General features: G+C 47.7%; 1 long non-coding RNA gene across 1 annotated transcript in view; it reads left to right on the plus strand.

Annotated features, from left to right (window-relative positions):
• The window catches only part of LOC143807584 (uncharacterized), a 1,151,218-nt gene extending 1,138,133 nt beyond the window's left edge, over positions 1-13,085 (plus strand). Inside the window, exon 2 of the long non-coding RNA XR_013221769.1 lies at positions 11,362-13,085. This is a non-coding gene — a long non-coding RNA (uncharacterized LOC143807584). The remainder of the gene's footprint in view (positions 1-11,361) is intronic.
• Positions 13,086-23,200: the final 10,115 nt, after the last annotated feature.

The raw sequence follows: 23,200 nt of genomic DNA on the forward strand, positions 1-23,200 counted from the left end.
GATCTGCAGTACTCAGCAGCAACTGTTACACATTGAATGAAGCTGCACTTTGTAGTTCCCTTCCATGTGTTTACACTAAATCACTGACAGAGCAAGTAACAGATTTGATGTTGGATGTCGAACCTCCATTGTATTGATGACCTATTTTAGTGATAGGTCATAAATATTCTCTTTAATAAGTTCTTAATTAGTCCTTCTGCTGTTTATGCAGCAGCCTGAATTTATGATGGAATAAAGTAGCACTCTGTAGCGCTATAGCAAAAATGAAATATATGAAATTTGAATTGCCTTACTGCTCTAGAAAATAGGGAAAAATTGAGAATACTTGGCACATAAACTGCCCAATTCATGTGTACCAGGCAGCCGCCATAAGGCGATTCTCTCTGCTAGGACCTATCCTATTGGGACTCCTCTCATGGGCTTATAGCCTACATTTATATGGGAAGATAGGATCCTGCTGTAATTAAAACCACCAGAGGCTGAGGGGTGCAATGCTCTGTCAGAGAGCCTATATATACAAAAATCAAAAGGCTGACTGTCACTTCCAAACAGAAATCAGGTGTGTACAGGTGCATGCTAAGAGTATTGCACTGCACCCCTCAGACTCTGGCGATTTTAGCAGGATGCTATCTTCCCATATACTGTAAATGTAGACTATCAGCCCATGATACACAATTTTTACACTTTTTTTAACTTCTTCTTTACTATACAGACTGTGTTTTTTATTTTAAATAGAATCCATGAGCACAACCCATCCCCTGAAACTGCTCACTTGGGCATGTAGGTCTTTGAAACATAAAGCAATCTATAGCAATCCATTGTTCCATTCCAAAAAATGTTATTCTTTTTGTAAATGAGACTAAAGTGTTCTGAACGCAATCACAGTCACAGCAGTTTCCAAGTCGCTGATGCCCTGGTTTTATTTCCCATCTACCTGTAGTACCATTTTCTTCTGATGACTGACAGCTCACTGGTTGACTACTTAGGCTACTTTCACACTAGCGTTTTTGGCTGCACGTCGCAATGCGTCGTTTAGGAGAAAAAACGCATCCTGCAAAGTTGTCTGTAGGATGCGTCTTTTCCCCATAGTCTAACATTTCCTGACTCATTGCGACGTATTGCCACACATCGCAACTGTCGTGCGACGGTTGCGTCGTGTTTTGGCGCACCGCCGCCACAAAAAAAGTTACATGTAACTTTTTGTGCGTCGAGACCGCCATTTTCGACCGCGCATGCGCGGCCGAAACTCCGCCCCCTCCTCCCCGGACCTTGCAATGGGGCAGCGGAAGCATCGTAAGACTGCTTCCGCTGCCCACGTCGGGCTTTTTTTTCACAGTATGCGTCGGTACGTCAGGCCGACGCAGCGCGACGCTAGTGTGAAAGCAGCCTTAGCTAGTGAGCTCTCAGTCTAGAATAAGAAGGTGGTGCTAGGTGGAGTATAGAGTCAAGGCAGAGACTCAAGATGTGCTGTTATGGCCAGAACACTTCAGCCTCATCTTGCATATGGAACACAACATCATTTTGTAGTAATTGATCACACAGAGTTCCCCTTTAGCCAGACACAATATTCATCCAACGATTAAAAATAATTTTAGATTTATTCAGGAACTTGCCAGAATTATTTTCTTCTTATTCCAAAGTTAATATAACTGACTGTAAATTGATTGACATAAAATACTACTATGTATGAGAACGGTTAATTACACCCCCTGATACTATTGCAACCTTGTTTAAGATCCTTGTCTGAAATTCCTTCATAATTTCTTGGCAAGACAGCATGGCTTTTATCCAACAATGTACACTACGACTCTGTAATTTCCATAGTGTCTCAATTTATGACTTCCTCTAGTGAACACTGAATGCATCATATCTAGTACTAATCAGAACTCAAAAGGCAGACAGACAAGGTAGATTTATGCATTCTGCCCCCAAAATGGTGTAAATACTGGCTTGTATGCTGTTATTTTTACTATCATTGCACTATGGGTAAAATATATTTTAGGTCAATTTTATTGTATTTCAATATCATTGGATATTCAGATACTAATGTCTGAAAATTAAATGATTTTAAATAAAAAAAATTACATTTAAATAGTAAATAAGCCTAACAAATGTAATAAAACTTAAAGGGTAACTCTTAATAGCTTTACTCTGTTTGAACCATAGGAAGCATGAATCAAATACTGACTGATTAATCTTAATAGAAGATAAGTCTAAGTCCTGGTCATCACAGTGGCATTGCTTCCCACTTGGGGAGAGTGATGTCACGTTTGGAAGCGATGAAGGATACCTTTCACCAGGTAATCACTTACATACAACACGTTCATACTCCAGGCCTGAAGGGGGAGCTCTGAAGCCGGATTAAGGGGAACTTCCCTCATATATTCTGGCTGGAGAGGAAGTTAGAGAGCATTCTGTCAGAGGACAGAGAAGACAGCATAGAGTGTCAGAAGGTCTGAAGGGGCCATGTAGTCCGAGGTACTACAGCTCCTGGAGGAAGAGAACAGAAGGAACGAACAGTTTGTAGAAAGAGTGCAGGAGAGAGAAAGCACAGGAGAATAATACCAGTGGAGCAGAGCAGTGATTTGGCTACCTCCCTGGCTAGCGCAGATTTCGGTAGCCGGAAGACCGAGGCCGTGCTGAACTCTAATGTGACATAGCTGAAACCGGCAGGACAGCTGGATTGTAAATCACCTGTCCACCTTTATACCCAGGAGACACAGTGATAAATATAGGGGTCGTAATAGAGACCCTGTAAAAAGGCCTGCTTCATCTATCATACGGGTAGCGTCCTAAGGACAGAGAGGAACTGTGAGGACCTTATCAGAAGCCATAGGCAGTAAGGGACTACAACACCACCACACTTTGGGGAAGGCTTTTACCTCCACCTGGTCAGAGGACTCTGGATTCGCTTCCAAGCTGTCCGGACCCTGCCTGTACCTGTTGTCTGGTGCCCTGGACTGTGGTTGCCTGAAGCTACAGTAAACCAGGAAAAGAGACTGCAAACCTGTGTCCTCGTTCTTCACTGCACTTCTCACCATCTTCACCTATACACCGGGAGCCCTGGGGACCTACTTCACCTGTGGGAAGTTATACCATCTAGCTGCCATAACATCACCCCAGAGGACCCCTTTAAGCAGCGTCGGTCTCTACTGACCGAATACCACAGGTGGCATCAAGAATAGACTTTATTAAACCCTTTAAAGACTTTCCCCTTTTAATTGAGCGCCCAGGGCCAGGGACCGGGTCGCAGCCACGTGCCATTCCTCTTTAAGTACCGGACCCGGTGCCGAGTGCCCCACGGCCCTGGCGGGCGACCCATTTTGGCGCCACAAACAGGATGAACCGACCCATGGAAGTGGGTCATGTGCGCCAAAGCGACTGATTTGCTGTGTGATTATTGAACTGTAAATTGTGCCAAAACTGCCACCATTATAGCACCATGTGGCGTACAGGAGGAAATGTTGTCATGGGCGGCACCTGGAGGAATGGTACGAAAACCATGGCCGCCGCTCATCAGTATGACTACGTGAGAGAAATATGCCCATCAACTAGAGAGGTCCGCCTCCTGATCTGGGATGGCAGGGAGAAAAGAAGGAACCGCCCATGAAGATGGGCATGGTGGAGAGAAACCGTGGGAAACAACACCGAGGAGGCAGAACCGGGAATCAACATGGTAAAGGGAGGTGAGCGGACACCGGAGTGTGGGATGGAGCAGGAGCAGTCTCCGAGCTGGGACCTGCAAGAACTGCACCTGTCACCGATGATGAACCCGGACCTCCTGCAAAGAGAAGTGGGGAACTGACCCGGCAAATCACGCGGATACAGCAGGAATCCATGGCCTGGTGGAGACAGGCCTTCATAGGAAGTCTTGCCGGATGACTGCTAACTACCCTGACTGGTCAGGAGCCGAAAAGGAGTTCCGGTGCTCCGGAGGCAGCGGTAAGGGGCATGACCCTGACAACCCCAGTGGCGGAAGGCCCGACAGACATCCCCGACACTCATCCACCGCTGTATACACCTGACCAGAGTTACGGGGCCCTCGATGACATGCCACCGCACCTTGAGGGTATCCCAACCGCCAGCTCTACACCAATCCCTGGGCCTGACGACACCCTGCTAGGCCCCTTCCTGATCCCGTCAGCACCGACACCCAGATGGGTATGTCACCGGCTACCATGGGATGACTGCAGCCTGAGGCAGATGACAGCTCCTCTAATCCCACTAAGTGAACCCCAGGCTAGCTCCCCAGAGCCCATGGTATTTACAGTGGAACACGCAGAGGAGGACCTGATTGCGCTCCAGGTCCTGATCCCCATGATTACCTGGTGGGAGCACTGCAGGCGTCGGGAGGAGAAGGAGAGACAGGAATCCCTGGCCCGTGAAGCGGCATTTGAGGAGAGGAATCTGGCAGGGAAGGTCCAAATGCGTAAGATTCCATGGGCAGAAAGAGGACCACTGCGGCAGGGGGAGGTAGTTGTCTTCAATAAGCAGAGAGGCTGGGGATTTATCAAGGAAGCCGGCCTGATAAATGAGATCTTCATCAACTGGAGGGATGTGGAATCCCATTTAATAGAAGGACACCCTGACAGGGACCTAAACGCTGGTGACCGAGTCACCTATACCCGCCATATAGGCAAAAAAGGGTGGTACGCGCTGGACTGTAATAAACATGTAACATCCTCAGTTCCTGCAGGCGTAGCAGGCCAGGCCAATGCCCAAATGTGAGCAATCCACCCAGACACCAGTGGTGGAACCAGCCAGCAAGCCCTGGTGTGCAGTACCAGTGGAACGCTATGACCCTTAGTTTTCCCATTCAGGAAGTATCAACCATCCTGAGCAACCCTGGAAAAAGAAAGACTAAATCTGCACGTTTAAATATGACTGCAAATAAATTGACTGTTTAAAAGTTTAACCTGGCCAGGTTTCTGTTAACCGTTCAGTTATTTGTTTTAAACAACTGCAGAATCATGAACTAAGCATGATCAAGACTTTCTTGTATATAGCTGGCAACTCTTAAGGTGCTTCCTACTGCTTTTACATAAAACTCTTAAAGGGACCGTTTCAAATGGTACCTTAAAAGTTTGAATTTGTTTACAGAGACCTGAAGAAAAACTCGTTTGGCGCCGCAGAACACTGGGTCTGGATACACGCCTTGTAGCCCGCCCAAATCCTACGTTGGGGGTTCATGACGGGTCCCTCGCATCGTTGCTGCTGTTGATAAGTTATTGACTTGAATATCGTTTGCACCTTTAATTGCACTACCTCAGTAAAGAATGTTGACCCTGTTGCACTGTATTAAAGGGATAGTGTTTGATATTGTGAGAGAAGTTAGTCAGAGTAATAGTTTAAATGTCAGATAATTAATATATGCAAATAATATTGAGTATTGCATTGAAATAAGCAGATAGCGTTAAATATTAAAGTAGGAATTCTCAGATAGTATTGGAGAAAAAGAAAACGAAAGAGAAGTTAATGTTTGGTTTTGCACTTTGAATAAAGAAAGCTCTAAAGTAGTATACCCGTAAGGGTAGTAGCCGTTTGATAGTTCGTGGAATGTGGAAATGGCAGATTGGTGGTGGGGAGGATCTTGAAAGGTCCTGGACTCCCCCTGGGGGAATTTAATTGGACGGGGTTTGTTTGGATAATCCCGTGGAGGAGATAACTAAGGGACTCGTGGATGGGTCTTTTGGTTGGCCAGGTTAGTCATTATCTGCCTCTGAGCTGGCGCATAGCGGCTGGGGTTAAGACTTAACCAGAGGGTCCAAAAGTTGGGATTTGGATATTTGAGACTTACATTGTTGGGGCTTCGAGGATCATCCCCCTTTCCTCGGGAGGTTGTTGTTTTGATATGTTTTGTATTAAATGTTAATAAAGGCTGCTGTGGCCATTTAAATCCAATATGTCTAATGTGTTAATTAGGGGGGATTTTGTTTAGTGTTAAGAGATTGGACCTTTTAGTGCTTCGTTAAGGAGTGGAGGATCAAGGGGTCGTTAGTGAAGCTTACCTGAGTCACGTATACCCTTATGTCATGACTATCTGTTTTAAGGGCAACGGAAACGTACTAAAAATGAATGTAATCCGTACATGACTTTATCAATAATGTTTTACGAAAAATAAGTAACAGGAAGTATCCAAAATAAAGTAGCTTTATATAAATATGACATACATAATTACCGTATGATAAAAATGCATGTAAAAAACTCACTCAGAAATGCAATGAGAGCGCAATTGACCTAATTTAACTAACAGGTGCAGAAATACTGCAGAAAATCTGCAACATCAACATCAAACATTCTCCAAATACTCATCATGGGAACTCAACCAAAAACTGCCAAAATGCTATGATCATGATTTATAGGCTTCTCTTATTATCCAAAAATCTCAAGAGAGATATGGCGGTGGGCATTTTTTTATTTTATTTTTTTATTATACCTCTGCTTACCCCTTGTCTCGGCCCTGACAGCAGTTATTCTTAATTACTTCATTTTTAATCTACTGTCTCAGTTTTTTCATCCATATATGAGAAAATACTGTTTTCAGTCATTAGTGTTTTCATTGAATTGATCTATAGTCTCGTGAGCAATAAAAAGTGCATTTTTATATGTCATTCTCGTAGTCAGTAGTTTACAATTGTCACATGAGAAGTTATATAAATGTTTCTATGCACTTCAGCTATGTAAAAGTGGAAGAAAAAAAAATGACACATACTAAGTGAAAGTTCAGAGGATTGATTAGCCTGGAAATTCCAGATAATACGTCTGCATTCATGTAAAAGGTTCACATTAGTATTTCTTTATACACATTTTCGAAAGATATCATGAAAAGATACAGTGTGGAGGGAATTATACAGTAAACAGGGGAGCTATGGGTGCATCACACTCTGTACAGGGGAACTGCACATGGATCTGTAGCATCGCTTGGAAAACTGATTGACAGGTTGGTCACACTTGTCAAGCATAGTGCTTGACAAGTGTGACCAACTTTTTACTCTTGATGCTGTCTATGCAGCAACAATAGTAAAAGATAGAATGTTAAAAATAATTTTAAAAAATTAAAAATGGTTATTCTCACCTTCCGACGGCCCCCGATCTCCTCAACGTCGCTCCCGGCGGCTTCATTGCGCGAAGGACCTTTCCCAGGTCCTGCGCACAATGCATCCCTGGGAACGGAAGCCGCCGCGTGCACCGCTGAGAGGAGGAGGACTCCGGGGTCTTCGGAAGGTAAGTATATCAATATTTTTTTTTTTAATTCTTTTTTTTAACAGAAATATGGTTCCCAAGGGCCTGGAGGAGAGTCTCCTCTCCTCCAGACCCGGGTACCACCGCACCCACTTTACGCATTGTGGGCATAGCCATATGCAAATATGGTTGCAACTTTTTGAGTGCCCATACTACCGTCAGGCACTCCTTATCGATGGCCGCATAGCTTACTTCACGGGGCAGTAGTTTCCGACTCAGGTAAGCTACCGGGTGTTCTTGGCCGTCCGGCCCGACTTGGCTCAGTACTGCCCCCAATCCAAACATAGAAGTGTCTGTGTGAACAAGGAAACGTTTAGTTGGATCGGGTGCGGCCAATACAGGGGTATTGGTGAGGGCGTCCTTTAGCTGGAGGAAGGCTTCCTCACACTCTGGGGTCCAGGTTATCTGGCGGGGTTGGTTCTTACGGGTCAGATCAGTGAGGGGCTTGGCTACGCTGCTGTAATTGGGAATTAATTTCCTGTAATACCCCGCTGTCCCTAGAAACGCCATGACCTGGGTTTTAGTGCGTGGGGTGGGCCATTTGGCTATGGCCTCAATCTTGGCTGGTTCTGGTCGCTGTTTCCCACTTCCCACCCAATGCCCTAAATACTGAACCTCTGCTTTGCCCACGTGACACTTGTTTGGGTTCAGGGTGATTCCGGCCTTGTGGATCCTGTCCAATACTGTCTCTAGGTGATTTAGATGCTCTTCCCATGTCGCGCTGTAGATGGCGATGTCATCCATGTAGGCACAAGCATAGTCCTGGAGACCATCCAGAAGCCGGTCAGCCAGCCTCTGGAAGGTCGCCGGGGCATTCTTCATCCCGAATGGCATAACTCGAAACTGGAATAAGCCGAACGGGGTGACAAATGCCGACTTGGGAATAGCGTCAGGACTAAGGGGAATCTGCCAGTAGCCTTTGCATAGATCGATGGTGTTCAAATACTTTGCGCCTGCCAGCCGGTCTAACAACTCATCCACACGCGGCATGGGATACGCATCCGTCACCGTTTTCTCATTGAGCTTACGATAGTCTACACAAAACCGTGTAGTCCCATCCTTCTTGGGCACTAACACTACAGGGGATGCCCAGGGACTATCTGACTCTTCAATGACCCCTAAACGCAACATCTCTTGTATCTCTTGTTGCATCCCTTCTCGTGCAGACTCAGGGACGCGGAAGGGGGGTTGTCGCAGGGGGGTCTGATCCTGGGTCTCAGCCTTGTGTTGTGCCAGGTGAGTGTACCCTGGTCTCCCCGAAAACATCCTCTGTCGCTGCCTCAACAATGCCTCCGCCTGCTGTCTCTCCCGGGGACCTAAGTCTTCACACAAGTGTACCTGGTCCCATGTTTTGGACTGAGTCCTTTCCCCTAAGACATCAGGCAAGGGAAGTCCGGCTAAATCCTCTGATTCAGGTGCACAGATGGCCACTACCTCTTCAGGGCACTCCCGGTAGGGCTTCAGCATATTCGCGTGGAACATGCAGATATGCCTGGGGTCGTCACATTCGGCGACATTATAGGTGGTGTCGGCTATTTTCCCCACTACCTGGTAGGGCCCCTGCCATGCAGCTTGGAACTTGTTCTGCCTAGTGTGCTCTAACATCAGGACCTTCTGTCCTATTTCCAAGGTGCGTTCTCTGGCCTTCCGATCGTACCATACGCGCTGGCGCCGCTGGGCCACCTGCATGTTCCCACGTACAGCCTGGGTCAGCTCCTGTAGGCTGTCCCGGAATTCCAGCACATAGGGTACAATAGGTACCCCTTCTATGATGCCCTCCCCTTCCCAGTGTTCTAGCACTAAGTCCCTGTAGGTCCTGGTAAAAGTCCCAATGAGTTGTTTTAATGTCCCGTTAAAGCGTTCACACAACCCATTGGTTTGCGGGTGGTATGGGGCGCTTCTAATGGACTTTATGCTGCACAGCTTCCACAGTTGGTTGGTCACCTCTGCTGTAAACTGGGTACCCTGGTCCGAGATAATCTCCCAGGGAAATCCAACCTGTGAGAAAACCTGGAGCAGGGCAGCCGCCACCGTCTCTGCCAGTATGTTAGGTAACGCAACCGCCTCTGGATACCGTGTGGCATAATCTAACACTGTCAATATATACCTTTTCCCTGACAGACTGGGTTTGGCTAACGGCCCTATCAGATTGACCGCTACTCGGCTAAATGGTTCCTCCACAATGGGGAGGGGGCGTAATTTGGCCTTGCATCGATCTCCCCTCTTGCCAATGCGCTGGCAACTGTCACAGGTCTGGCAGTACTGACGAACATCATAGGTTACCCCCGGCCAAAAAAAGTTTTGTGTCAGACGATGCCTGGTGTGACTGACGCCGAAGTGCCCGGCCAAGGGTATGTCATGAGAGATTCGCAGTAACTCCTGCCTATACTTCTTGGGAACTACCAGCTGTCGTTTTATAGTGGGGCTTGTCCCTGTGTGGTGCTGCTCTGTGATCCGGTAGAGGAGTCCCTGCTTCCATACAAACTTTTCCCCTTCCAGTACCCCTCTCCCCTCCTGTGCCTTCCCATGATATCCCTCCAATGAAGGATCCTCAAGTAACTCCCTCTTAAATTCAGCTGGGGTGGCCCAAGAAATGTGTCTGGCTATGGGAATACGTGTAGGGCTGGGATGTCTTACCTGGGTCTCCTCTGAGTGTGATTCCGCCTCCGCAGCTCGAACTTGTCTCCGGGTGGTCACAGGATATGTCTCGGCCAGAGGGGCAACCGAGAAGGCAGACAACATGGGCCCCAAGTCATTTCCCAGCAAGACGTCTGCAGGCAAATCCTCCATCAAACCGACCTCAACAAGGCCATCCCCGACTCCCCAGTTCAGGTGAATCCTGGCAGTAGGCAGTGGATGTATGGCTCCCCCTGCTACACGGACTGCCACTGTCCGATCCATCTTCTCTTGGTCCGGGACGAGATGAGGCTTCACAAGGGTCAAAGTTGCCTCGGAATCTCTTAGTCCCTGCATACGTTTCCCATTAACCCACACGACCTGTCGATGCTGTTGTCGATTATCTGCCCGGGCTGCTTGCACGGGGTCTACTTCATGCAGCACTTCCTCCATCTCTTCCACCCCCTGGTTAGTCGTAGCCCCCAATGCCGGGTCAGCTTCATCTTGGTAGCAGTGTACAGCGGCCCGGCTGAAGGTAGCTGCTCCCGCCTTTGGCGACTGGGTATGCTGAGTCCGGTTGGGACATTGTCTTTGCAGGTGGCCCAGCTGATGGCAGGTGTGGCATTGTGCCCCAGGGGGACTGTGGTAGGCTGGGTATTTAGCTGGTCCCCCTACAATCTTCTGTGGTTTGGGGGCCTCCAGGTCCATGGGTGGACCCCTAGTGACCATCTTTGATCCAGACAACTGAGGCCTCCTGGCATCATGATGTTCATCGGCCAGACGAGCGGTCTCCTCAAGAGTCGTTGGCCGCCTGTCCCGAAGCCATTCCTGTGTCTCGGGGGTTAGTCCATTAAAGAATCGTTCTAACAAGAAGAGCTGGAGGACGTCCTCCTTAGTGGTTGCTTGGCTCCCTTGTACCCACTGTAGCAGTGACCGCCGTAATTTACAGGCCCATTCAGCATGGGTATTAGTATCACATTTTATAAGTCCGCGGAACTTTTGGCGGTATGCCTCTGGTGTCAGTGCATACCGGGCCAAGATCACTTTTTTGACCCGCTCATAGTCCATACAGTCCTCATCAGGTATCATGCGATAGGCGTCTGCTGCCCAGCCTGTCAGCTTGCTGGCCAGAATCTGAACCCGTTCCTCTGGCTTCAATTAATGAAGGGCACACTGTCGTTCAAAGTCCTGCAGAAAGCCATCAATGTCTTCCTCTGCCTCCCCCAACTGTTGGAAGGCATTATACTGGATCTTTTTATGACTTACTGTTGAAGGTACCTGGGCGGAGGCCCCCTGCTCGCTGACTCTCCTCTCTCCGCTCTGCCATCTCCATCTTGGCTAGCTCTATCCTGGTCCGCTCGGCCATCTTTTCCTTCAGATCAGTATGCACATCAGCCATCACCTTGTTGAGGAGAGCCATAAGATCAAATACTTAATTAACCTCAACACATAAGGTAATTGTGGGAAGCAACCTATAACATGTATTGTTTAACCTTACATAAGTTTTCCTCAGACAAAGTAAGACACTTAAGATGGCTGCCATCTCCTGTATCAGAGCCATGTGCTCTGGTATATGAACAATGAAGACACTGAAGATGACTGCCATTTCCTGTTTCACCAGACCATGCGGTCTGGTATCCAAGATGACGCCCACCTCGATGACCTCATGGATCCACCCACAGCGACGCCCACTCTGATGACCTCACGGACCAACCCACCTAGATGACCTCATGGATCCGCCCATAGACTTGCTCATGCCCAACCCACTAACCAATGGAATACATCCGATCACTCCCATTTTAGAGCTAACCGAGCCCCCTTACAGGAGATATATAACATTGTGTTTGACTAATAAATCCCTTCTTGGAGCTGAGCCACACTTTGATCAAGGAGAGTTACAGCTGACTGTGTCTGGTGTATTTCTTTAGTGCACATGATCAATATCCATTAGGCCAGGAGTAGGCAACTAGAGAATTGAACACTTATATTAATTGTTCAACCCTAATATTTGGCCGCCCAACGGGGGGCCAGCAGAGGAAGAGCCCTGAACCCTGTAAAACCGGCGAGTGGAACGGCTGGATGCACTGAGTACCCCGAATCTGGAGACTGATCAACTCCTTAACAGAACACGGTAAGTCTGCTGATTTTTATAATCTGTAGTCTTTACCTGTGTCCTTCGGGGTATCCTGTGCAGATTGCCTGACCGTGTCCGGTTTTCTTGGTATCTGTAAGACGGCAGAAAGGGTATCTCCGCTGCTGGTCATTTAATTGCAAGAACCGTCACATGTTCTAGTTGCCTACTGCCTGTTACATGTTGTGAAGAGGGGAGATGACAAATAGAAAAGAAAAGAAGCATTGTGTAAGGACAGTCAAAGCAGGTTACTAAGAAAGAAAGGGAAAAAAAAAAGGGGGCTAGAGGCAAGTGATAAAACAAGAAAAACTGGTTTTTACAGAGGGGTATGACTGGTAGTCATTGTGTTTGGAACAGAACGGGTTTCTAGGAAAGTCAAAGCAAGTGTTTACAGAAAGCAAAGCATGTGGTAGGACGAGAAAAACAGGTTTTGTTTTTAAAGAAGGAAAGAAAGCAAGTGTAGGAAAAAAAAAATAAAATAATTTTTGTCTGTGGTATACGGTTGTCGCCTGTGATAAGATTTTCAGTTCTGTACAAGAGGGACTAGGACCTGGAGTAATTGACTCGGCCTAGGGGCCCGGTAAATCTTGGAGCAATTGGCTCAGTTCGGGCATAAGAAATTGTGTAGCGGCTCATTGAAACTTGGAGCAATTGGCTCAGTTTGGGCCAATTAAATTTATAGTTTTTCTTTTTTTGCCCCGTGACATCGAGTAATTGACTCTGCACGGGGACCGGTGAGTTAGGGAGCAATTTGACAAAGTAGGGAATAATTGGTTTGTAAAGTACGGAGCACGGAAGTCAGACAGGGACCACGTGACAAGAAGGCATAGGAACTGGGTACTGCAGACTCAGTTCCCTTTAGAATCTCAGGTTTGAGTCATCTCCCCCGTCTTATTGTTTGTTTGGTGTTTGTTATCTTGATAGATATATATATATATACTGTATATCTATAGAAAGATGAAGAAATTAATGCAGTTCTGCCGTATGGGCACTAAGCCAAATTCAGATGGCAAGTTAGACTCATGCAAATTAGTGGAAATTGTGTGGAATGCCAGAAGGGGGGATGGTTACAGCCCCTGGAGTGGAAGCTTGTCTTGAGATAAAAGAAAAGGTATCCTAGAAGATAATGGATTGTTGTCTATTGCTAGGGCAGGAGAAAGAGTCTCTGAAAGTATATAAAAAAAAAAAAAAAAAAGGAAAAATTGGAAATTGGGTAGAAGAGAAAAGGAATAGAAAGAATAGAGTTTTGAGTTGTGTATTACAAAAATATATCTTGTGAGCGGCCACCACCGTAAAATGGTGGCTCAGAGCCATGTGGTAAATGTAATGGTCGCCATTTTGTTAATGGCCAATGTGTTAAATGTAATAGCAGCCAAAATGGTGGCTCAGAGCCATGTGGTAAATGTAATGGTCGCCATTTTGTTAATGGCCAATGTGTTAAATGTAATAGCAGCCAAAATGGTGGCTCAGAGCCATGTGGTAAATGTAATGGTCGCCATTTTGTTAATGGCCAATGTGTTAAATGTAATAGCAGCCAAAATGGTGGCTCAGAGCCATGTGGTAAATATAATTCTGATAGCGGCCATCTTGGTGGTGGTAAATATAATTCTGATAGCGGCCATCTTGGTGATGGTAAATATAATTCTGACGGCAGCCATCTTGGTGGTGGTAAATATAATTCTGACAGCGGCCATCTTGGTGGTGGTAAATATAATTCTAATGGCAGCCATCTTGTGGATGGCAAATGTAATTCTGACGGCAGCCATCTTGGTGGTGGTAAATATAATTCTAATGGCAGCCATCTTGTGGATGGCAAATGTAATTCTGACGGCAGCCATGTTGTGGATGGCGAATGTGCTGCTCCTGGTGGTGAACATCTCAGATTAAGGCTACACGCCACATCACCAAATCCTTGTTACCCAGTAATGACCACTAACGGCCAATACTATATTCCTTCGGGAAGTGAACAGGCTTTACCCATGTTTCCTATCTCTGTTGTTTCCAATGGGGCACCAACCCTTTCCTCTATCACTCCTGTTGTGAATCCAGCAGTCCTCCCACCTGGATCGTCCCCAGCACCTACCCTTTCTACTATCACTTCCAATGCCAATTTAGCCGCACACCCACATGAGATGCTCCAAGCAGCGGCCTCTCCTCCCAATGCTTCCACAACAGCACTCTCACGCAGCCTACATAACCCTATGCCCAGTACCTCACAGGCTGTCTCGCAGCCAAGCGCACACCTGTATGGGACGGTGGCAACTGTAACAAGGGGGGCTCAATCTGGGAGGGGATACCAATAGCACAGGAAGCACAAAGGGGAGGGAATGTTGGCAACCTATTTTTGAAAAAGAACTTCCTGAGGGACCCTTGTTAGTGGTGGGAAAGGGTGACATAACAACAATGGAGACAGACGCTATTGTTAATGCTGCCAATTCTCGGTTAGAGCACAATGGAGGTGTAGCTAGAGCTATAGTGGAAGCAGGAGGGGCGACTATTCAAGCTGACAGCCAAATCATTGTTGAGTCACGTGGTCAGATAGCTGTTGGGGACATAGCGGTGACTAAAGCTGGCAATCTTCCATGTAGAATGATCATACACACTGTGACCCCTACTTATGACCCTATTCATCCAGACGTTAGTGCTCAACAACTTCGTGCAGCAATAACTCGCATTAATGAGGACAGGACTGTTAAAGCTTTTAAGACTGCCTGCGTCACCTGGAGCCCATACCATGATACTGGAGCTGCCCAAATAGAGCCCTTCATTCCAGGACTGTTACCTCCTCCGGCTCCTCATACACAAGGGACTACATCTCTACTCCCGCTTCAGGTGCCACCGCCAACAGTGCCAATGCTCATGTCTGAGGAGCCCACCATCTGTGTCAAGTTTACACCCCGGCACGCTGCTACTCTGTTGAACCAAGTTCTAGATCCAGAAAAACAGCCGATGCCTTTCTACAGGAGCATGACGAGACATGGGACTCTGGTGTTGAGTTCTGCCAAGAACCTAAGACAAGGGCCTCGGATGAGTTGGCTGACCTATCAATTATTATTGTTGCCAAAGGTTTCCAGATGCCTCAAAGCTGATGCAGCCATTGTACGATGACCTCAAGACGTCAGCGTTTCCACTATGTACTAAATCCGTGGAAGCTTTCTACGCTCTTAAACAGGCCATACAGTCTGCACCAGCTCTTGGAATCCCAAATTATCAACTACCTTTTTACTTGTTTGTCAGTAAAGTAGCAGGACATGCTTCCGGAGTCCTAGCACAAAAACATGGGGGAAGAACAAGACCAATCGGCTACTACTCTGCCCGCCTGGACTCTGTGTCTCAAGCTTCCCCGACTTGCCTCAGAGCTGTTCATGCTGCACATATGCTTCTGGACAAAACTTCTGATATCATCTGAGGACATCCAGTTCTCTTAATGGCTCCACACGACATAATTGCTTTGTTGGAACCTAAACATCTGTTGGTGCAGCATCATATGAGACTCCAATGTTCGCTCTTGGTTCCGGATAATGTCACTCTTGTCCGCTGCAGCATCTTCAAACTGTCCACGCTGCTTCCTCTTTCCAGGGGGGATGTGGATGATACTGATGCTCTCGGAGAAGATGCCTCTACACACTCAGAGGATCATGACTGTCTCGAACAAATGCATGAAGAAGTAGCCTCCCAGAAAAGCGTGTCTGAAGACCCACTCCCACATGCTGACCTGACGTTCTTCACTGATGGTTCCAGATTTGCCGATGAAACAGGAAGATTCCATACGGGATATGCCATGGTTACACATGACCAGATCATCTCAGCTGGATCGCTACCACCGCACATGTCTGCACAAGAAGCGGAACTTAAAGCTTTGACACTGGCTTGTCAGGAAGCGACGGAGAAGGTGGTCAACATCTATACGGATTCAAGATACGCTTTTGGAGTGGCTCATGACTTCGGCAGTATCTGGGCAGCCAGAGGATGCCTAACGTCCAGTGGAACTCCTGTAAAACATGCTGCTACCATGCAAGAACTTGTAGTCACTCTGAATCTACCTTCAAAGGTTGCAGTGATCGAGATCAAAGCTCACGGGAGACTGGATTCTCCAGAAGCAAGGGGGAACTTCTTTGCTGACAAAACAGAAAAAACCTATGCTGTGGATCCATTTAGGAAAGAGAAAGCAGCGATGTACGTGTCACAAGACACTGAAGAAGGGACTAAAGCCTCTCTTATGAGGATTATCCATCTACATCAAGTCAAGACATCAGATGATGAAAAGAAGTCATGGCAAGAAGGAGGAACTAAAAAAAGATGAAGATGGAGTCTGGAGGGTAAACACAAAGGTCTACCCCGTAATCTGTACCCCTCAGTGACAGAATGGGCACATGGTATCACCCACAGAGGCAAGAATCGGATGAATGACCTGATTTGGAAGACCTACATGGCACCTGGGATTTCTACTGTCACCCAAAAATATTGCAAGTCCTGCCTTGTGTGTGCAACATGCAATCCAGCACCGCCTCAGAAACATTTGGCTAAACCACTTTATCCCTTTCAGAGGATTCAGATTGATCACATTCAAATGCCAAAAGTAGGGAAGTGCGAGTATGTACTGGTAGTGACTGACATGTTCTCAGGATGGCCCGAAGCCTATCCAGTAACCAACATGACTGCCAGAGTGACTGATGACTGAAGTAGTCTGCAGATATGGGGTCCCAGAGGTAATTGAGAGTGACCAAGTACCTGCGTTCACTGCTGCTCTGACTAAGGAACTATGAACATTAGTGGGAGCGGATTTGGGTTTACATACTCCATATCACCTACACAGCAGTGGGAAAGTAGAAACACTGAATGGCACCTTGAAAAATAAAATACTGAAAGCCAGTTAGGAGGTCAGACTTGGACGGACATTTTGCACGTTGCCTTATACTCAGTCAGAAACACTACAAGGGGTCCCACTAAACTTACACCATACGAGATTCTTTTTGGGGGGGCCTCCAAGGTTGGGTCAATATTTTCCACAACAGCTAGCCTTGGGAAGTGATACTCTTGTAAATTCTGTAATTGTTGTTAATTGTTGTTACTAAAGAACTGTCAATAACACATGTACAAGTTTTATCATCCATTCCAGGTCCAGATTCCAGTGACGGTACCCATACTTTCTAACCTGGTGACTACATGCTAGTAAAGAAGTCCATCCGAAAAGACATTCCTGGAGTCGAGATTTGAGGGTCCCTACCAAGTGCTCCTGACTACTCCTACTTCAGTCAGGATTGCTGAGCGCCTCCTGGATCCATCTCTCACATTATAAACTTGTTAGACAGTTAGGGACAGAGTAGGATCTGACCTGCTTGTCAAAGTCCAGCTACAAAGGGAGGTTTTCCACAAGGGAAAACTTGTCTCAAACTGGTGAAAACTCCAACTCCCCCTCCCGGGCAAGACGGTCAGATCTAGGATGTGTACATCAGGGTTAGTCACATGTGTATTTTACTCTAAGTAACCATGGAGATGGGAGATTGGAGAGTAATAGATCCAGCAGGTTGGGAAGTCCCGAGGACATGGGTAACACGCTCCGATATACCTCCGCAGTATACCCATAATTAGTCACACATTCTCTGGTGTCTATAGCATCCATATTGTCATGAAGCTTCTGATGTCATAATAACACTTAACATCGATGGGTTAGGGAACCACGGTGGGATCAAGATAAAAGAAAAGGTTAATAAAGTATTTAGGGGGGACTGTTGAGGAGAGCCATAAGATCAAATACTTAATTAACCTCAACACATAAGGTAATTGTGGGAAGCAACCTATAACATGTATTGTTTAACCTTACATAAGTTTTCCTCAGACAAAGTAAGACACTTAAGATGGCTGCCATCTCCTGTATCAGAGCCATGTGCTCTGGTATATGAACAATGAAGACACTGAAGATGACTGCCATTTCCTGTTTCACCAGACCATGCGGTCTGGTATCCAAGATGACGCCCACCTCGATGACCTCATGGATCCACCCACAGCGACGCCCACTCTGATGACCTCACGGACCAACCCACCTAGATGACCTCATGGATCCGCCCATAGACTTGCTCATGCCCAACCCACTAACCAATGGAATACATCCGATCACTCCCATTTTAGAGCTAACCGAGCCCCCTTACAGGAGATATATAACATTGTGTTTGACTAATAAATCCCTTCTTGGAGCTGAGCCACACTTTGATCAAGGAGAGTTACAGCTGACTGTGTCTGGTGTATTTCTTTAGTGCACATGATCAATATCCATTAGGCCAGGAGTAGGCAACTAGAGAATTGAACACTTATATTAATTGTTCAACCCTAATAACCTCTCGTATGATCTCTACTGCAGGGTTTGGGCCAAAGAACGCCAGTCTGTTCTTGACCTCCCTCTGGAATTCAGTCTCCTTCACGTTCACATTGGGGGGTGCTGCACTGTCGTGTTCCATTGTAGCGCCCCCACCGCCGCAGGGCCGAGGGGTACCCGGTACCGGGCCTCTGGGTCTCTGCTCTGGGGTTGTCACGGTGGCTAGGCCCGGTCCGTGACCCTGCCGAGGGGCGTACAGTGATAGATATGATGTAGATGGTGGTGATGAGGCTGTAGTGGTGCAGTGCAGTAAATAACGAGGACACCAGGTTGCAGTCTCTTTACCTCTTTACTGAAGATCTCTGGGTCCTCAGTCCAGAACACGGTTCACCAGGCTGCGCAAGTCCGGCCGGTCCAATGGCACCTCCAGAGTTCTCTTCACAGGTGGAAATCGGTGCCTTCCTTCTAGCGCTAGGTGTTGTGGTCCTTCCCTGCTGTGCTTACGGAAAGTCCCCACAACTGTTGTGTCTGTTTCTTAAGTTCCCTCACAACTCGATTAGATGATGTTCTGCTAATCCTCCGTCCCTCCCTGTTGTTCTGGTTGGGACGGCACCCGTTTGACGGGTAGGCTCGGAGCTCTTCCGGGACCCTAGAGTCGCCCCTCTCCACAAGTTGCCCCCCAAGACTGCATAGGTGATTAAAGTTAGACAGCCCGCCTTAGACTGACTGTCCTGCCGCTGTTTGGAGTATTGCTTGAAGCTGAATGTTATGATACTCCCTCGGCGTTCCGGCCACCGGTAGTGCGCCTCAGTAGGATGTTGCACGACTCCTACTGGTATTTCTCCTTTTGCGTGATCTCGTTTCTCACTCAGCACAATCTATCTCTCTTCTAATCCTTCCTTGGGCACCGCCGCTACCCGGAGCAGGCATGGTCCCGTTACGTTCGTTCAAGTTGCCAAGCCTCTGTCAGGATCCCACCCCTGACAGAGACCCTACTGTATCTTCCCCTACAACACCCTCTGCCACAAGGTGTTGCCTGGTTCCAACCCAGTCAGCTTTCTGATCTAACTTCCTGCCTGACCCCCAGTTTACCCACTATGGTGGGGAGTGGCCTAGTGAATAGAACCCTTAGCTCCCCCCGGAGGCCCGGCTGTGAAATGTATTGGTGTCTGTGATACCTGGTCAGATGAACTCCTTCAGTGCCATCAGACGTACCATAGCTCCCCTTAGTGGCGGAGCCACAGTACTGCAACGACCAGGACTCTGGGGCGCTGCACTCCCCCCTGGTTAAACACAGTACTCCAGGACTGAGAAGAAAACAACAATACAGGTTAGCAAAAAGACATACAATTTTTGTGAGTGCAATAACAGTAAGCATATTTAAACAGGCTTCCCTTTATGGGAGGTAAGGACACTTGAACGTTACAAACATGGTTAAATATCATAGCAACATGCTATAAATAACTTTTCTTACCCAACTGGGTATTCTACTAAGTGCAAAATTGTTGAACAATAATTTAACATTGCCTTTAAGGACATACACTCTGAATCCACTAAAGACCTTCCTATAATCACATTATAAGGTAATTTAACTTTTCCATTCTCCTTCTTTAAATCTGCAGGACCGCCTGTCCTAACGGCACCAGACCTACTGCCTCTCCTTTCTATGCAGGACCGCCCCGTTCAGCCCGAGCCTTCCGTCTTTTCAACTACTATACACAGTATAGAACATAACATTACTTCCAGTTTAAGAGCACCGAGCCATCTCTACATGACTCCTATGGGGACTCAGGGTTTACCTTCTATCCTCATTATCTATCAACATTATCAAACATTTTCTATAAAACATTAAACCTTCTCATTATTTTTCTCACTAACATGCATGCTGGACACCATGTCTACCCCTACGGGCCCACTGCATCCTTCTCCTAGCTTTCACTTTCTTTCAGGGAACATCATCAGCATTTCCTTACAATTAACTAATTGGATACATATAACTTTCTCACACAAACATTATCATCACGTTCTCTTTATCAAAACATTTTTGCTATCTCTCAGTCTTGAAGCAATACTATTCTCTTAAGTGCAACACATGAACATCCCTTTTAAGAGGGGACCAAGTTTCTATGAGGTAGCATATCTTCTCAAGCTACCAGTCCGTACTCAGCAAAGGTTCCAGTGTGGTATCTTCACAAAGAGTCCTTTTTGAAGTAAAACCAGTAGGGAGCACCTTTAATAAGGTGCAAACTATGTACAAAAAGTTTGTATCATGCACTGTTCATGATTGCGGCAGTTCTTTTCAACAGGAAACAAAACAAAAAAAACAGAAGAAGGGATCCCGGGTAAACAAAGGGATCCCTTTAAGAATAACCCAGGTCGGGTTTAAAGTAGCAAAAAGCAGGGAAACAAACAGTTAACTATGTACAGTTTCAGGTTTTCGAGGTTTTTAGTGGGACGGCTTCCAGGGCTGCACCTGGCACTTAACCCTTCTTGGCCTGGGAAGAGTGAGGTCCAGGGTTACACCCAGTGCTGGACAAATGCCGTTAATCCGTCTTGCATGTACTGTTAAATCGGGCGCAGCAATGGAGGTCTGCACAGCTTGAGTAGGGGCATTTGCTGCAGCAGAGGTAGCGGCTGCTGCAAGATCAGTCACTGGAACGGAGTCAGCAGTTGTGGCACTAGCAGTCACTGGAGTGGTGTCGGTCGTCAGGGCAGGGTCGTCCTTCATACCTGCTTCAGATTCGGTCCCTCCGGCGCCGGTCTGCTCTGCCTCCGCTGGGGTCTGGAATGCTGGCTGCAGGGCTTCGTGCTGCGACGTTGTCATCTCTGCTCGCAACATCTCGCTTTCCGGCAGGGCCTTGCTTTCTGGCTTCGGAGCGCTGGAACTTCTTTCTTGCTCCGGACCAGACGAGGCTGCCGACAGATGTCTGGCGAGGCTCCCGATGATGGTCTTCTTCCACCCGGCCTCAGTGCTCAGCTGCGTCTGCGGGAGTTGGTGGATCAGCTCGTCCGCTCCGGTCTGCAGGAGGTCAGCGTCAACTATGGAAGTCTGGCTGCGGTGTCTCTCCGGGTAGCTGGGGGAGTCCTCGGCTCCGACCCCACGCTCCGGCTCCGGGCGACTGGCCATGGCGTCCTCCATGTCGCTGAATTCTTCTTCCTGGTCCTTTTCCCGCTCTCTCCTTCGTGGGCGGTTTCGCTTTCTCTGTCTCTGCCCACCATTGAGGATCAGGAGGCGGATCTCGGCTGCTGACGGACACGTCCTCAAGGGGCCGAGATATTTAGACTGGGCGGCCATTGTCTTTCGCGCTCTTCAGCTTGTTCACGCCCACTTCCACGCCCTTCTTCTTCTCCTGCGCTCTCCTTAGCGCTGTAATGGCGGCGGTTTTGGCGCGAACTTTTGGTGGCAAGTGACAATCCACAGTCTTTGCAATAAAGTACAGTCCAAGCACAATAAATCACAGTTCCAAGGCACACATGACCCGATTCCTCAGGCTTAAGTAGATCCTGTTCGTGACGCCAAGTTGTAGCGCCCCCACCGCCGCAGGGCCGAGGGGTACCCGGTACTGGGCCTCTGGGTCTCTGCTCTGGGGTTGTCACGGTGGCTAGGCCCGGTCCGTGACCCTGCCGAGGGGCGTACAGTGATAGATATGATGTAGATGGTGGTGATGAGGCTGTAGTGGTGCAGTGCAGTATATAACGAGGACACCAGGTTGCAGTCTCTTTACCTCTTTACTGAAGATCTCTGGGTCCTCAGTCCAGAACACGGTTCACCAGGCTGCGCAAGTCCGGCCGGTCCAATGGCACCTCCAGAGTTCTCTTCACAGGTGGAAATCGGTGCCTTCCTTCTAGCGCTAGGTGTTGTGGTCCTTCCCTGCTGTGCTTACGGAAAGTCCCCACAACTGTTGTGTCTGTTTCTTAAGTTCCCTCACAACTCGATTAGATGATGTTCTGCTAATCCTCCGTCCCTCCCTGTTGTTCTGGTTGGGATGGCACCCGTTTGACGGGTAGGCTCGGAGCTCTTCCGGGACCCTAGAGTCGCCCCTCTCCACAAGTTGCCCCCCAAGACTGCATAGGTGCTTAAAGTTAGACAGCCCGCCTTAGACTGACTGTCCTGCCGCTGTTTGGAGTATTGCTTGAAGCTGAATGTTATGATACTCCCTCGGCGTTCCGGCCACCGGTAGTGCGCCTCAGTAGGATGTTGCACGACTCCTACTGGTATTTCTCCTTTTGCGTGATCTCGTTTCTCACTCAGCACAATCTATCTCTCTTCTAATCCTTCCTTGGGCACCGCCGCTACTCGGAGCAGGCACGGTCCCGTTACGTTCGTTCAAGTTGCCAAGCCTCTGTCAGGATCCCACCCCTGACAGAGACCCTACTGTATCTTCCCCTACAACACCCTCTGCCACAAGGTGTTGCCTGGTTCCAACCCAGTCAGCTTTCTGATCTAACTTCCTGCCTGACCCCCAGTTTACCCACTATGGTGGGGAGTGGCCTAGTGAATAGAACCCTTAGCTCCCCCCGGAGGCCCGGCTGTGAAATGTGTTGTGAATTTGCTTTTTGCTCCCTCTAGTGGTTACTAGTTTTTTGACTCTGGTTTTTCTGTCATTCCTTTTATCCGCACCTGGGTCGTTAGTTAGGGGTGTTGCTATATAAGCTCCCTGGACCTTCAGTTCAATGCCTGGCAACGTAGTTATCAGAGCTAGTCTGCTGTGCTCTTGTCTACTGATCCTGGTTCCAGTTATATCAGCTAAGTCTGCCTTTTGCTTTTTGCTATTTGTTTTGGTTTTGTATTTTTGTCCAGCTTGTTCCAAATCTATATCCTGACCTTTGCTGGAAGCTCTAGGGGGCTGGTGTTCTCCCCCCGGACCGTTAGACGGTTCGGGGGTTCTTGAATTTCC

The sequence above is a fragment of the Ranitomeya variabilis genome, chromosome 2 (genome assembly GCF_051348905.1).
Source record: "Ranitomeya variabilis isolate aRanVar5 chromosome 2, aRanVar5.hap1, whole genome shotgun sequence".
Taxonomy (NCBI): domain Eukaryota; kingdom Metazoa; phylum Chordata; class Amphibia; order Anura; family Dendrobatidae; genus Ranitomeya; species Ranitomeya variabilis.